Source organism: Impatiens glandulifera, chromosome 3, assembly GCF_907164915.1.
Source record: "Impatiens glandulifera chromosome 3, dImpGla2.1, whole genome shotgun sequence".
Lineage (NCBI taxonomy): Eukaryota > Viridiplantae > Streptophyta > Magnoliopsida > Ericales > Balsaminaceae > Impatiens > Impatiens glandulifera.
Genome location: NC_061864.1, coordinates 8610334 through 8623317, shown reverse-complemented (window position 1 = coordinate 8623317; position 12984 = coordinate 8610334). Strand labels below are relative to the sequence as shown.

Genomic DNA, 12984 nt, shown 5'->3' with positions numbered 1-12984 from the left:
GAATATCCGACCGAATTCGAATTCACCGAATTCGAATTTATTCAAATTGGTTCGGTTTTCGAATTTGCTTAAAAAAATAAAAATTTGAAGAACCCGAACCAAAAACTCAAATAACCGGAAAACCAAACCGATGAACACCCCTAATCATGACTCATTTTTGGGTCATGGATAGCCATGCTCTAACACATCTCTCTCTTCTTTCTTGAGTTTATTTTTTCAGGTCTTCTTCTCAATTATTAGTATTTCTGAATTGTTTTACAAAATTAGAAAGAATGAACAATTTAGATGAAATTGACACGAGTACTTTATCTGATGATGATTTTGTAAATTATTTGGTTGCAATTTGCTTTACAATATTTGCGGAACGTTATTTATTGAATGAACAAGTTCAAATTGTGAATGTGTTAGACGATTGATAAATCGTTGTGTAACACATTACAAATTAGTTGGTGGACGTAAAATTTCAATTGAAGAGAAAGTATTAATCACTTTAGTATATTTTGCTCATGGTGGAATTATGGGAACGATGAACATCTTTTTTTTTCATTAAAATCCCCACTAAACAATTTAGTCAAATTGATATAAACTCTTAAAATTTTGAATTTGATAGATATTAGTATTTTAACATTTTGTTAGCTTATAGGTATTGTTTACTAGAAGTTATTTAAATAACTTAAATAGAGAAAAAAATGTTGATTAGTGATGATTTTGAGGAAATAATGATGTTTTTTTTGGTAAAAAAGTTAAAAGATATTAATATATAAATAAAAATAAAAATAATAATTTAAAATATTAGGTTATTTTAGTTAATGAATTAAGTGATTTTATGAATTAGAGGAAATAATGTTTAATTTTTTTTTTTGTTATTTAAAACCGCCTTGATAAATATATATTATAAATCTTATATTTTTGTAAATTATTTTTTATTAATGAAGAAAACTGGTTTATATAAAAAAAAAAGAATTTGTAACTTAATTTTTTTTCAAGTATAATATGCCACACGACAATTTAATTTTATTAGAAAAAAAATCAATTATATATTTATTAATTTTTTTTTATTTTTATTTCTAATCTAATGTACACTAATTAATTTTTATATTTATTAACTTGATAAGGATTTTATTTATTTTAATTAAAAATATATAATAACGCGTTGATCCTAAGCTTTGAACCGACTTATTATTATATAAATAAAATATTATAGCCGTCCGATCAAAAGTATAGCTTTCAATATTGGCAGGCTATCTCTCGAACCCTGTATTATAAATACACGCGGTTTCCCTTTGAAACAATTTGTGCTTCATTCTTGCGTATAGCCAACGCTGCCTTCCTTCCTCAATCAAGCTTTTGTTTCCTTCTTCCTCAATTAATCTTCTTTTCTCTGCCTATCTTATTTCTAGTTGATTCATAATCGATCAATTATTCTGATCTGGCTGCAGATTGTTGATTACTCTGGCGGAAGGAGTTCTGATCTGAGACGACAGGTCTTGTTTTTTCAATAAGTTTAGTATATGTGATCCGTTTGTTTCTTGCGTTTCTTCCCAGAAGTTGCTGCTGCTGCAATTATTTTAGAGGAAGATTCCTAGGAGATCTGACTGACAGGCCTGAATTTGATTGATTGATTGATTGTCATCACCAACGTCTTTCTATCAACTCTTGGTTATGCGGATTTATTTCTTTGCTTGTTACCCCGAGAGGTTAGCTAGCTTTTAAGGAGAACTATTATTGACAGGTCGTTGTTCGTCGGTGGTTCTATCCCTGGATCAATTTTATATTCTATATTCCAGATACCTCTAACCTAACTATTTACCCTAGGTCTTTCCATATGGCTGGCGGTTTTCAATTATTTCCTTCCGAATCAATCACGATTTACCAATAAGGGATTCGGAATAATTTGCTTGTTGGTGGTGAAAAACTTGGACATAAATTCTTGATTCTTGTTGTTACGACGGTGGACTTTTAGTTTATATGTTATTTTTTATATTATTAGGGTTAACAAACAGGAGGAGGAGGAGGATAATTTTGTTTTGGTTGGAAGGTTGACTTTTATGTTGGGATGATGGACAATTTGGAAAAAGCAGGCCTCTGGTTATGACAGTATTCAAATTCCTATTTTGTGATATTAAATTATGATTAGGGTTATTATAGGTAGGAGATGACTTGTTCTTCTTATTTGACTTAGGTTGCCTTTCTGTTATATAGCGGAGGAGTGGGACTACTATTCAATCCTGGACACTCTATGGATGAACATCTGGATATAAAAAGAACAGGCTTATCCGTCTAAACTTTGAATTTGTTCACTTAGTAATTTTATTATGATTAGGAAAGTTTATAGGTAAGCGGTGGTTGTGTTCTTATTGACGTAGGATTAATTTTTCCTTGGATCTTGGAGTGGTCAATGTTCAAGCCTGGCTAGCTAGATGTTCAATTGGGCTGATGGACGGGGATGGAATTAAAAACAGGCTTCTGGTTATTATGGATGTCTTTAGATTTATTCACCCTTGATATATTTCTTTGTGTTAAAGATATGATGTGTTCTTATTGACCTTGATAGGATGATTTTTTCTTTTCTTTGGATCGTGGAGTGGTGAATATTCAACCTGTCTCTGGACAATCTATTTTGCTAATGGATGGATGGATGAAAATATAAACTATCTTCTGAATTCTGGTTATGGAGTGTCTTTTAATTTATTCCCCATTGATATAGTTGTTTATGTTGTATGACTAAGAATAATACTTCTTAAGTTAGGTGATGATGTGTTCTTATTTGCCTTGGTAGGATGTATATTTTGTTGGATTCTCGAGTGAAGATATGCCTTTTGCAGTTCCAGTCAGTTTTGGTTGTTGTGATCTTCAAGTACATTCATTCTTGAGTTCATCTTTTGTGTTAACTTACATCCATCATTATATTGTAAAATATAATTTTCTCATTGTGTTTGTTAGGATGACAGATGCGTTCTCCTCTCCTTCAATTGAAGTTATCCGGTTTTGTTTTCCTGATCTTCAAATAGTCACTGAGTTCATTTTTTGTGTTATTTCCCCACAAATTAGTCCGTCTATCATGTAAAATATATTTTTTCACTTGTGATTTTAGGATTGCTGAATGATGCGAACTCTATGAGTGGATCTAACAATCTTTCAATCAAATTATTCGGGTTGATTACCGTCTTCAAATAGAGTCCTTAAAAGTTCACATTTTGTGTTATTTCATCATTAATTTATGGTAAACTGATATGTAGGATTGGTTTATTTTGGAGTTGTTGTTGGCCTCTTACTGATTTAAAGTTTCTCTTATATTTACTCTACAGAGAACCAACTTTCATAATATAGCATTGGATAACTTTGTTAATGTTGCCTCTGTTGTTGACTTTGATACTCTTACAACCTGGTGTAGTAAGTTTTTTCATGTTCATTGAGTCTATGTTCCTTCACTGCTTTGGAGCTAGTTACTGTCCCTTTTATCTTTGTCTAGCGTTTCTCAATTTTTGGACAACTTGGTAGATGCCTTTAATGTTGGTTATCATGGAATGGGTCATCTACATCTCGGTGGTTCTTCTGCACAACATAACATTCACTAGGTTGCATGTAAGTTCTTTCACGCTATTGACTTTGTAAGTTGCGTTTCTCAATTTTGGACAACTTGGTAGATGCCTTTAATGTTGGTTATCATGGATGGAGTCATCTACATCTCGGTTGTTCTTCCGTACAACATAACATTCACTAGGATGCCTGTAAGTTCTTTCACGCTATTGACTTTGTAGGTAGGGACTTCCTCTCTTAGGAGAATTATGATGTTATATCCTGCAAGGTATACATGTAAGTTATTCCCTGCTATTTTGCTAGCTATTCCTTTTCCTTTGTGTTATTAGTGGTATTGAGTTTTGCTTCTACCATGAAGGCCAACTGTTTCTCTTATATTTAGTGAAATTCTTCTCTCTCACGTGGATGTAGGAATTTCTTCTCTCTGGCGTAGGCCGATCTTATTTCTAATTGATTCATCGACTAGTATCTAGTATCTATGATCTATTTCTGTGGTCGACCTTTTCTTCCCTTTAATTGGCTGGAGATTGTTGATTTCTCCGGCGAAGGAGTGTTCTGATATGACAGGCCTGGTTTTTTCAGAAAAGTTAAATATTTGTGATATTTTCTTGCGTCAGCATTTTCTTCCCAGAAGTTGCTGCAGATTGTTAATTATTCTAGAGGAAGATTTCTGATCTGACAGGCCTGAATTTTATCGATAAGATTGTTATCACACCAACCTCTTATTATGGTTACGAGGATTTCTTTCTTTATTACCAGGGTTAGCTTTTAGCGAAAAGATGACGTGTTTTTACTGGAACTATTGTCAGGTCGGTTCTATCTCTGGATCAAGGATCGTAGATACAATTAAACCCTCTATTCCCGATACTGTTTTCAGTCCACCCGTCGTTCTAACTATTTTCCCTAGGTCTTTCCATTTGTTGATTTTCAATCATTTCCTTCCGGATGTCGGTTTTTTATATTAGGATTAACTAACAGGAAGAGGGTAATCTTGTTTTGGTTGTCTTGGAAGGTTGAGTTTTATGTTGGCATGAAGGGCAATTTGGAAAAAGCAGGCCTTTGGTTATGGCAGTATCCAAATTTATTTTCTCCTATTTTGTGGTATTAAATCATGATTAGGGTTATAGGTAGGAGATGACTTGTTCTTATTTGCCTTAGGTTGCCTTGCTGTTATATAACGGAGGAGTGGGAGTACGGTTCAATCCTGGAAACTCTATGGATAAACTACTGGATATAAAAAGAACAGGCTTATCCGTCTATCTTTCAATTTGTTCACTTAGTAATTTGATTATGATTAGGAAAGTTTATAGGTAAGCAGTGATTGTGTTCTTATTGGCGTAGGATTAATTTTTCCTTGGATCGTGGAGTGGTCAATGTCAAGCCTGGCTAGATACTCAATTGGGCTGATGGGCAGATGGAAATAAAAACAGGCTTGTGGTTATGGATGTCTTTGGATTTATTCACCCTTGATATATTTGTTTGTGTATTGATTATGGTAATAGCTAAGATATGATGTGTTCTTATTGACCTTGATAGGATAATTTTTTCTTTGGATTGTGGAGTGGTAAATATTCAACTCTGTCTGGACAATCTATTTGGCTAATGGATGGATGAAAGTATGAACTATCTTCTGACTTCTGGTTATGGGGTGTCTTAATTTATTCCCCATTGATATTTTTGTCTTCGTGTTATGATTAAGATTAATACTTCATAAGGTAGGTGATGATGTGTTCTTATTTGCCTTGGTAGGATGTATATTTTGTTGGATTCTCGAGTGAAGATATGCCTTTTGCAGTTCCAAGACAGTTTTGGTGGTTGTGATCTTCAAATACAATCATTCTTGAGTTAATCTTTTGTGTTAACTTACTTCCATTATATTGTAAAATATAATTTTCTCATTGTGTTTGCTAGGATGGCAGATGCATTCTCCTTCAACTGAAGTTATCCGGTTTTGTTTTCCTGATCTTCAAATAGTCATTGAGCTCATTTTTTGTGTTATTTCCCCACAAATTAGTCTATCATGTAAAATATATTTTTTCACTTGTGATTTTAGGATTGCTGAATGATATGAACTCCATGAGTGGATCTAACAATCTTTCAATCAAATTATTCGGTTTGATTACCGTCTTCAAATAGTCCTTCAAAATTCACATTTTGTGTTATATCATCATTAATTTATGGTGTAATATAATTTGCTCTCGTGTTTTTAGGCTGGCGGATGCTATCTCTATATGTCTAAACAAATTATCTGTTCTCGGTTGCCCTGGTCTTCAAATAGAGCCTTCTTTTGTGTTATTTCATCAAGATTAGTCGATATAAATAGTGTTTTCTTGGTGGTACTAATTTTGTTGTTCTCCTGTATTCTGTCCTTGGATGATGGAGAACCTGAGATAAATATTGGCTACTAGTCTTTTGATATCTTCCCAATTTCAGCCTTTACAATATTCATATACTTATGTTCCCAATTTAATTTACTACATACAATTTAATTTTCCTTTCTAGATGATTTTAATGACATGTTGTCTCTTTGCTCCGCCAGTTAAACCTCTATCTCGTGTAATTTCTTCATTTTACGATGATCATCTTGGCTTGTGAAAATTGAACCTTTTAATCAGGGTTTTATCTATCAGATAGATCACAGTGCTTCTTCAAAATTATTTAAGTGACTAAATTTTCATGATATTTTGGATCCATTTTCATGATCTCTCAAAATTTGGATTTTCCCTCTTCTATTTTGTACAGATAAAGAGAGCTTAATGGAGTTTTTCCTGCCTGGTTTGAACTACCTCTCTCTCTATTATCTTCACTTTAACTTGCCAAATGTTTAATCTTAGAGAGAGTACATGATATTTTTGCTCACCTTGCAGTATTAGGTCATTATTTGGGTAGTCTCACTAATCTTTTGTATTCGTTTATCATATTTTATAAAGAAAAATTGGATCATTTTGTGTTTGTCTAGTAGAATTTCTATTGATAATAAAGACTTCCTCATTGCATAATTTTGACATTTTAGCTTGTAAGGGTACAACTATAAGTTTTCCCTGTTGACGTTGTAGGAACTTTCTTCTTAGAAAGCTTTCCATATTCTAGCCTGCAAAAGCACCTGTAAGTTCTTACTGGTTATTGAAAAGTCATTTTCCCTTGTCTTATATTCTAAGGTATTTTGAGGGGTGAAGATGCATTCTTGATGATCCCTGTAGATTTACTCCCTTAATGTTTTCCTGTAATAGAATGTTTCTTTATTTTTGAATGCTAGAGCGTACATGCTCTTGCAGTTGGTTATCACGTTGGTGTCATCTTCAGCACGCCCACCCATTGGTAAATTTTAAATTTGTTTTGATAAGAACATTAGAATTGTATTTTTGTACACCAATTATTTTGCCTTCAGGAGGTACCTTTTAAGTTCTTCCCTGCGCTGGACTTGTAAGAGCTTTCACTTTGGATAAGTTTGATCTAATAGTCTGCTGCAAGTCCATCCTTTTCTATTGATTCATCGAGTATTATCTATGATCTATTTCTATCGTCGATCTTTTCTTCTCTTAAGTGGCTGCAGATTGTTGATTACTCTGGCGGAAGAAGTTCGGATCTGACAGGCCTGTTTTTATCAGTTAAGTTTAGTATGTCTGATCCTTTTCTTGCGTCGACATTTTCTTCTCAGAAGTTGCTGCAGATTGTTATCACACCAACCTCTTGTTATGGTTATGCGGATTTCTTTCTTTATTACCTGGGCTAGCTTGTAGGGAGAAGATGACATGTTTTTACTGGAACTATTGTCAGGTCGGTTGTTCTATCCCTGGATCAAGGATCGTAGATACAATTAAACCCTCTATTCCCGATACTGTTTTCAGTCCACCCGTCGTTCTAACTATTTACCCTAGGTCTTTCCATTTGTTGATTTTCAATTATTTCTTTCCGATCTCGTGCTCACGGTTTACCAATATGGGAAGGAATAATTTGCTTTTCTTGGCCTGGGTGGTGAAAAACTGGAGATAAATTCTTTATTCTGGTAATGGCGGACTTTGAGTGTATTTTATTTAGATGTCGTTTTTTATATTAGGGTTAACGAACAGGAAGAGGATAATCTTGTTTTGGTTGTCTTGGAAGGTTGACTTTTATGTTGGCATGAAGGGCAATTTGGAAAAAGCAGGCCTCTAGTTATGGCAGTATCCAAATTTATTCTATCCTATTTTGTGGTATTAAATTATGATTAGGGTTATAGGCAGGAGATGACTTGTTCTTATTTGCCTTAGGTTGTCTTGCTGTTATATAACGGAGGAGTGGGAGTACTGTTCAATCCTGGATACTCTATGGATAAACAACTGGATATAAAAAGAACAGGCTTATCCGTCTATCTTTCAATTTATTCACTTAGTAATTTAATTATGATTAGGAAAGTTTATAGGTAAGTGGTGATTGTGTTCTTATTGGCGTAGATTAATTTTTCCTTGAATCGTGGAGTGGTCAATGTCAAGCCTGGCTAGATACTCAATTGGGCTGATGGGCGGATAGAAATAAAAACAGGCTTCTGGTTATGGGTGTCTTTGGATTTATTCACCCTTAATATATTTGTTTGTGTATTGATTATGATAATAAATACTTCTTATCTAAGATATGATGTGTTCTTATTGACTTTGATAGGTCGTGGAGTGGTGAATATTCAACCTGTCTGGACAATTTATTTGGCTAATGGAGGGATGAAATATAAACTAACTATCTTCTGACTTCTGGTTTCGGGGTGTCTGTTAATTTATTCCCCATTGATTTATTTGTTTATGTGATATGACTAAGAATAATACCATAAGGTAGGTGATGATGTGTTCTTATTTGCCTTGGTAGGATGTATATTTTCTTGGATTCTCGAGTGGAGTTATGCCTGTTGCAGTTCCAGTCAGTTTTGGTTATTGTGATCTTCAAATACATTCATTCTTGAGTTCATATTTTGTGTTAACTTCATCATTATATTGTAAAATATAATTTGGCTTCTAGTGTTGTTAGGATGGTAGATGGAATCTCCTTCAAATGAAGTTATCCGGTTTTGGTTGCCCTGATGAGTGGATCTAACAATCGTTCAACCAAATTAGCTGGTTTGGTTACGGTTCTTGTATGTTATTCATCAGTAATTTATTGTAAAATATAATATGCTCGTGTTTTGATCTCTATGTCTATACAAATTATTTGTTCTCTGTTACCCTGGTCTTCAAATAGAGCCTTCCTTTGTGTTATTTCATTACAAAGATTTATTTCCTAGTGGTACAATTCTTGTTGTCCTTCTTAGGATGTCTTTTTCTGTCCTTGGATGATGGAGAACCTGGGATAAATTTTGGCTACTAGTCTCTTGATATCTTGCCGATTTCAGCCTTTACTACATTCATATGTATGTTCCCAATTTAATTTACTACAGACATATGCGGATGTTTATTTATCCTAATTTTCCATTGGAGATGTTTTTGAAAGCTTAAGGTACGACATGTTTTGTGTCTTTCTTCCGTCAGTTACACATTTTTCTCATGTCTTTTCTGCATATTACGATGATCAACCTTTTTATTAGGATTCTTTCTATTAGATCATTTAAGTGACTAATTTTTCATGATGTTTTGGATCCATTTCACGATCTCTCTCAAAAGTTGGATATTCTCTCTTCTATTTTTGTACAGATATAGAGAGCTTATTGGAGTATTTCTTGCCTGGTTTGAACTACCTCTTTTTATTGACTTCCCTTTAACTTGTGAAATGTTTATTATTAGGGAGGCAGTACATATGATATTTTTGCTCATCTTCCAGTTGTAGGTGGTTATTTGGGTAGTCTCACTAATCTTTGGTATTTGTTTTATCACATTTTCTAAATTTTATTTTGGTCATTTTTGTGTTTTGTCTCATAGAATTTCAATTGATAATAACTTTGTAAGTACTTTCTCATTGCATAAGTTTTTCCTTTTGTTGAAGTTGTAGGAACTTTCTTGTTAGAAAGTTTTCAATATTCTAGTCTGCAAAAGCACCTGTAAGTTCTCACTTATTATTGAAAATCCATTTCCCTTTGTTTCTTTGTCTAATATTTTAAAGTAGTTTGAGAGTAAAGATGCATTCTTAATGATCTCTTTAGTTTTGCTTCCTTAATCTTTTTCTTTTTGGATGTTTGGTGTACATGCTCCTGCAGTTGCTTATCATGATGGTGTCATCTCCAACACTTCCACCCATTTCTGGATTCCAATTTTTTTTATAAGTGACATTGGAATTATATTTTTGTTCACCAATTATTTTGCCTTCAAGAGATAACCTTTTAAGTTCTTTCATGCGTTTGACTTATAAAATCTCTCTCCCTGGATAAGTTTGATGTTATAGTCTACTGCAAATCCATCATTTTCATCTTGCGTTGTTCTAAGGTAATTTGAGGGATAATACTCTTTGGTTTGGCCTAATTCCACCTAGGAATGCTTCTTGTTTATATTTTTGGACAATCTGGTGGATGCCATTGCACTTGGTTACTACAGATGGTATCGTTTTTGTTGACAGTGACTCTTGGCTTTTGATGTTGATATTGCATTTGTCTGCTCCAGTTACTTTGCCTTCAAGAAGAAACTCCTCCTATATTTACGTCACAGAAAATCAACATTGATAATATATAGCATTGGATAACTATGATAATATAGCCTCTGATGTTGCATTTGATACTACTACAGCCTGGTGTAGTAAGTTAAAGTCCCTTTCGCTTGTGTTGAAGGATAGCTGCCCAGCTTTCATGTTTATTGAGTGTTATGTTCCTTCATGCTTTGGAGCTAGCTCCTGTCCCCTTGTATCTTTGTCTAGTCTCTCTGGTAGATTCCTTTGCAGTTGGTTATCATGGATGGGGTCATCTACATCTTCTTTGGCTTGAAAGTTCTTACCATTTATTGGAATATTTCTCAATTTTTGGACAACTGGTAGATGCCTTTGCAGTTGGTTATCATAGATGGGGTCATCTATATCATGGTGGTTCTTCACTTTGATTTTCTTTTTATGATTTTGTGGACAACATACATTGCACTAGGGTACCTGTAAGTTCTTTCACGCAATTGACATTCACAAATTGGTTCATACTTTCTCTCTTAGACTTTGATGTTATAGCCCGCCACGTATACTCTGATAAATTCTTCCCTGCTGTTTAGCTAGTTATTGTCCCTTTTTCCTTTCTATTCTATGCGTTATTCTAGGGCAATTTGAGGGAAGGACTTCGAATGCTTGGTGTGTGGTTTGATCCCTAATCTTTTACCTTTACTGGAACGCTTCTTGATGTCCATGCAATTGGTTGGATTGTGTCATCTTTATGTTGTCAATTCCCTACTTTCATAAGTTTGATCTAGTTGGCAACATTGATATTCCATTTGTGCACATGCTATATTGACCATCTTGAACTCTAGGTGGTATGGATAAGGTTTTGCCTTAATTTGAATTCATGAAGTCTTTGGCTCAATAATGCTTTTTTGATAAACGCACACAGTTGTCTTTTTGAATTACGGTGGCAGCTTGATTATTTTCTATAATTGTGCTTACAACTCAACGGTGCTAATATATATGGTTAGAACTTCACGAATTAATTGGTTTATTTTCAAGTTGTGGATGGTCTCTTACTAATTTAATGGTACACATTTTTCTTTCAAGTATGCTAGTCAAATTTCCAGTCCAATACTTTCAGCAAAAAGTAGTGGCCTTTTGACCTAGTTTACTGGTGCTTTCAAGTGTCTTCAGTACTATCAGCAAAAAGTATAAAATTGTCATTTATGGTTTATGGTATCAATCTAGACGACTTGCGGAAGCTTCCATGAAACTCGTTTTGCATTTTACTATTTGGCTTTTGGGGAGGAGAAGTGGAAGGAAATATGTTCTAAGGATGCATTTAACTGAATTGCCTGGGAAATGTCATATTTCACAATGATATATTAGGACTCTGTCTTGATGGTGTGCTTTAATGAGTTATCTCATTCAAAATACTAGGACTGCAACAGTGTTATGTTCTTGCTGGGAAATATTCTGCTATTTTTGGAAAAAATTATGACCAATTAGTGAATGTGGTAAGAGGTGTTAGAAGCTCCTTTGTATCATGTGACTTGCGATGATATGATATACCAAGTGCAAATGCTCTAGAGCTCCATGGAACCCCTGATTTGCTTAATTCTGCTGCTCTTATTTTGCTTCTTTTGGGGAGGGGAGGAGGGAATATGTCTAAGAATACATTTTACCATTCATGGATGTTATTTAACTGAATTCTCCCAGGGAAATGTCATATTCCACAATGATAGACATTTAGCTCTTTGTCATGATGGTGCTTCAAATGAATTTTCTCATTCATGGTCTGCAAGTGTGTTATTGATGTTCTGTTTGATATGAACCTGAATGGGTAGGTGTTAGAAGCTCCTTTAATGTCTGCTGCTGGGAAATTGTCTTGCACTCGTTTGTTAATGCATAATGTGTCCAGAATAAATGCATAAGAGAGTTTATTGTGTTTGGTAGAAGAAATTCTGCTAGCGGCTTATGTTGGAGTTTTCTTTGATATATGATGAAACTCATTTGTTATACTCTTTGTTTGTCATCACAAAATGTTGGACTTTGAGAATTGGCTTAGTTTTTTATTTACTTTGACAAATGGTACTTTCTATTTGCTTGCTTGGATGCTTAAAATATTTTTCACTTACCTGCTATCTCGGCACCTGAAGAAGTTTCTACTACCTATTATTTTGTCATATATATACTTCAATATATTTGTATTATTGAAAACTAACTGTTAATGTTGTTTTTAAAACTTTTTTCCTCTTTGAACTGATATATATATATATATCATTTTGTGAGAGGATATATTTCTTTCCTTCATTTTCTTTTTTCTGAAAACTTTTTGTTTGTTTGTTTACTTGTAATAATAACAGGACAAATGAATAAACTATGCATAGAACAATTAAAATCATAGACATATAATTTACTTAAAAAAGACAATTGTAATCTGTTGTCTTTTTTTGTGTCCTCTATCTTTTGCAGGATGGTTTGAATTTGTAATAGTGTTTTCCAGACCGTCTTCTTTTGTGTCTATTTATTGCAGGATCGTTTGAGTTTGTTTGTAGTCCAATAATATTTGGGTGGTCTGTTCGGAGATTTTGATGAAGATGAAAGGTTGCATTTTATGAGGTTCAGTCCTGTCTTTTACCATACAGTATGGTTTGTTTGTTATTTGTGGTATTGACTTTTGCTTCTTACTTGAAGTCAGGTCAACTGTATCTTTTATATTTAGTGGAATTCTTCTTTTTCCCGTGGATGTAGGCATTTGAACCACGTTAAATCTCTCTTTGTCTTGCAATTATAAAACTTTATAAAGAAAAATAAAATCAAAGAGCATAGAAAAAGAAGAGGCATTTTGGGAATTGGTAAAAGTAAATGGAGAAATTGATAAAAAAGATCATTTAGTTATATCGAAAAAGAGAT

At 33.7% G+C, this 12984-nt stretch overlaps 1 long non-coding RNA gene across 9 annotated transcripts; it reads left to right on the top strand.

The window, feature by feature from the left end:
• The first annotated feature begins 3700 nt into the window (after positions 1 to 3700).
• Positions 3701 to 12147, top strand: LOC124929363. Of its 9 annotated transcripts, XR_007098649.1 has the most exons (4): positions 3712 to 6315; positions 6597 to 6645; positions 6797 to 7147; positions 7318 to 12147. It is a non-coding gene; the product is annotated as an uncharacterized LOC124929363 (long non-coding RNA). The 9 variants fall into 9 exon arrangements; XR_007098645.1 differs by having other exon boundaries at positions 3712 to 5354; positions 5452 to 7147; XR_007098646.1 differs by having other exon boundaries at positions 6597 to 7147.
• The last annotated feature ends 837 nt before the right edge of the window (positions 12148 to 12984 follow it).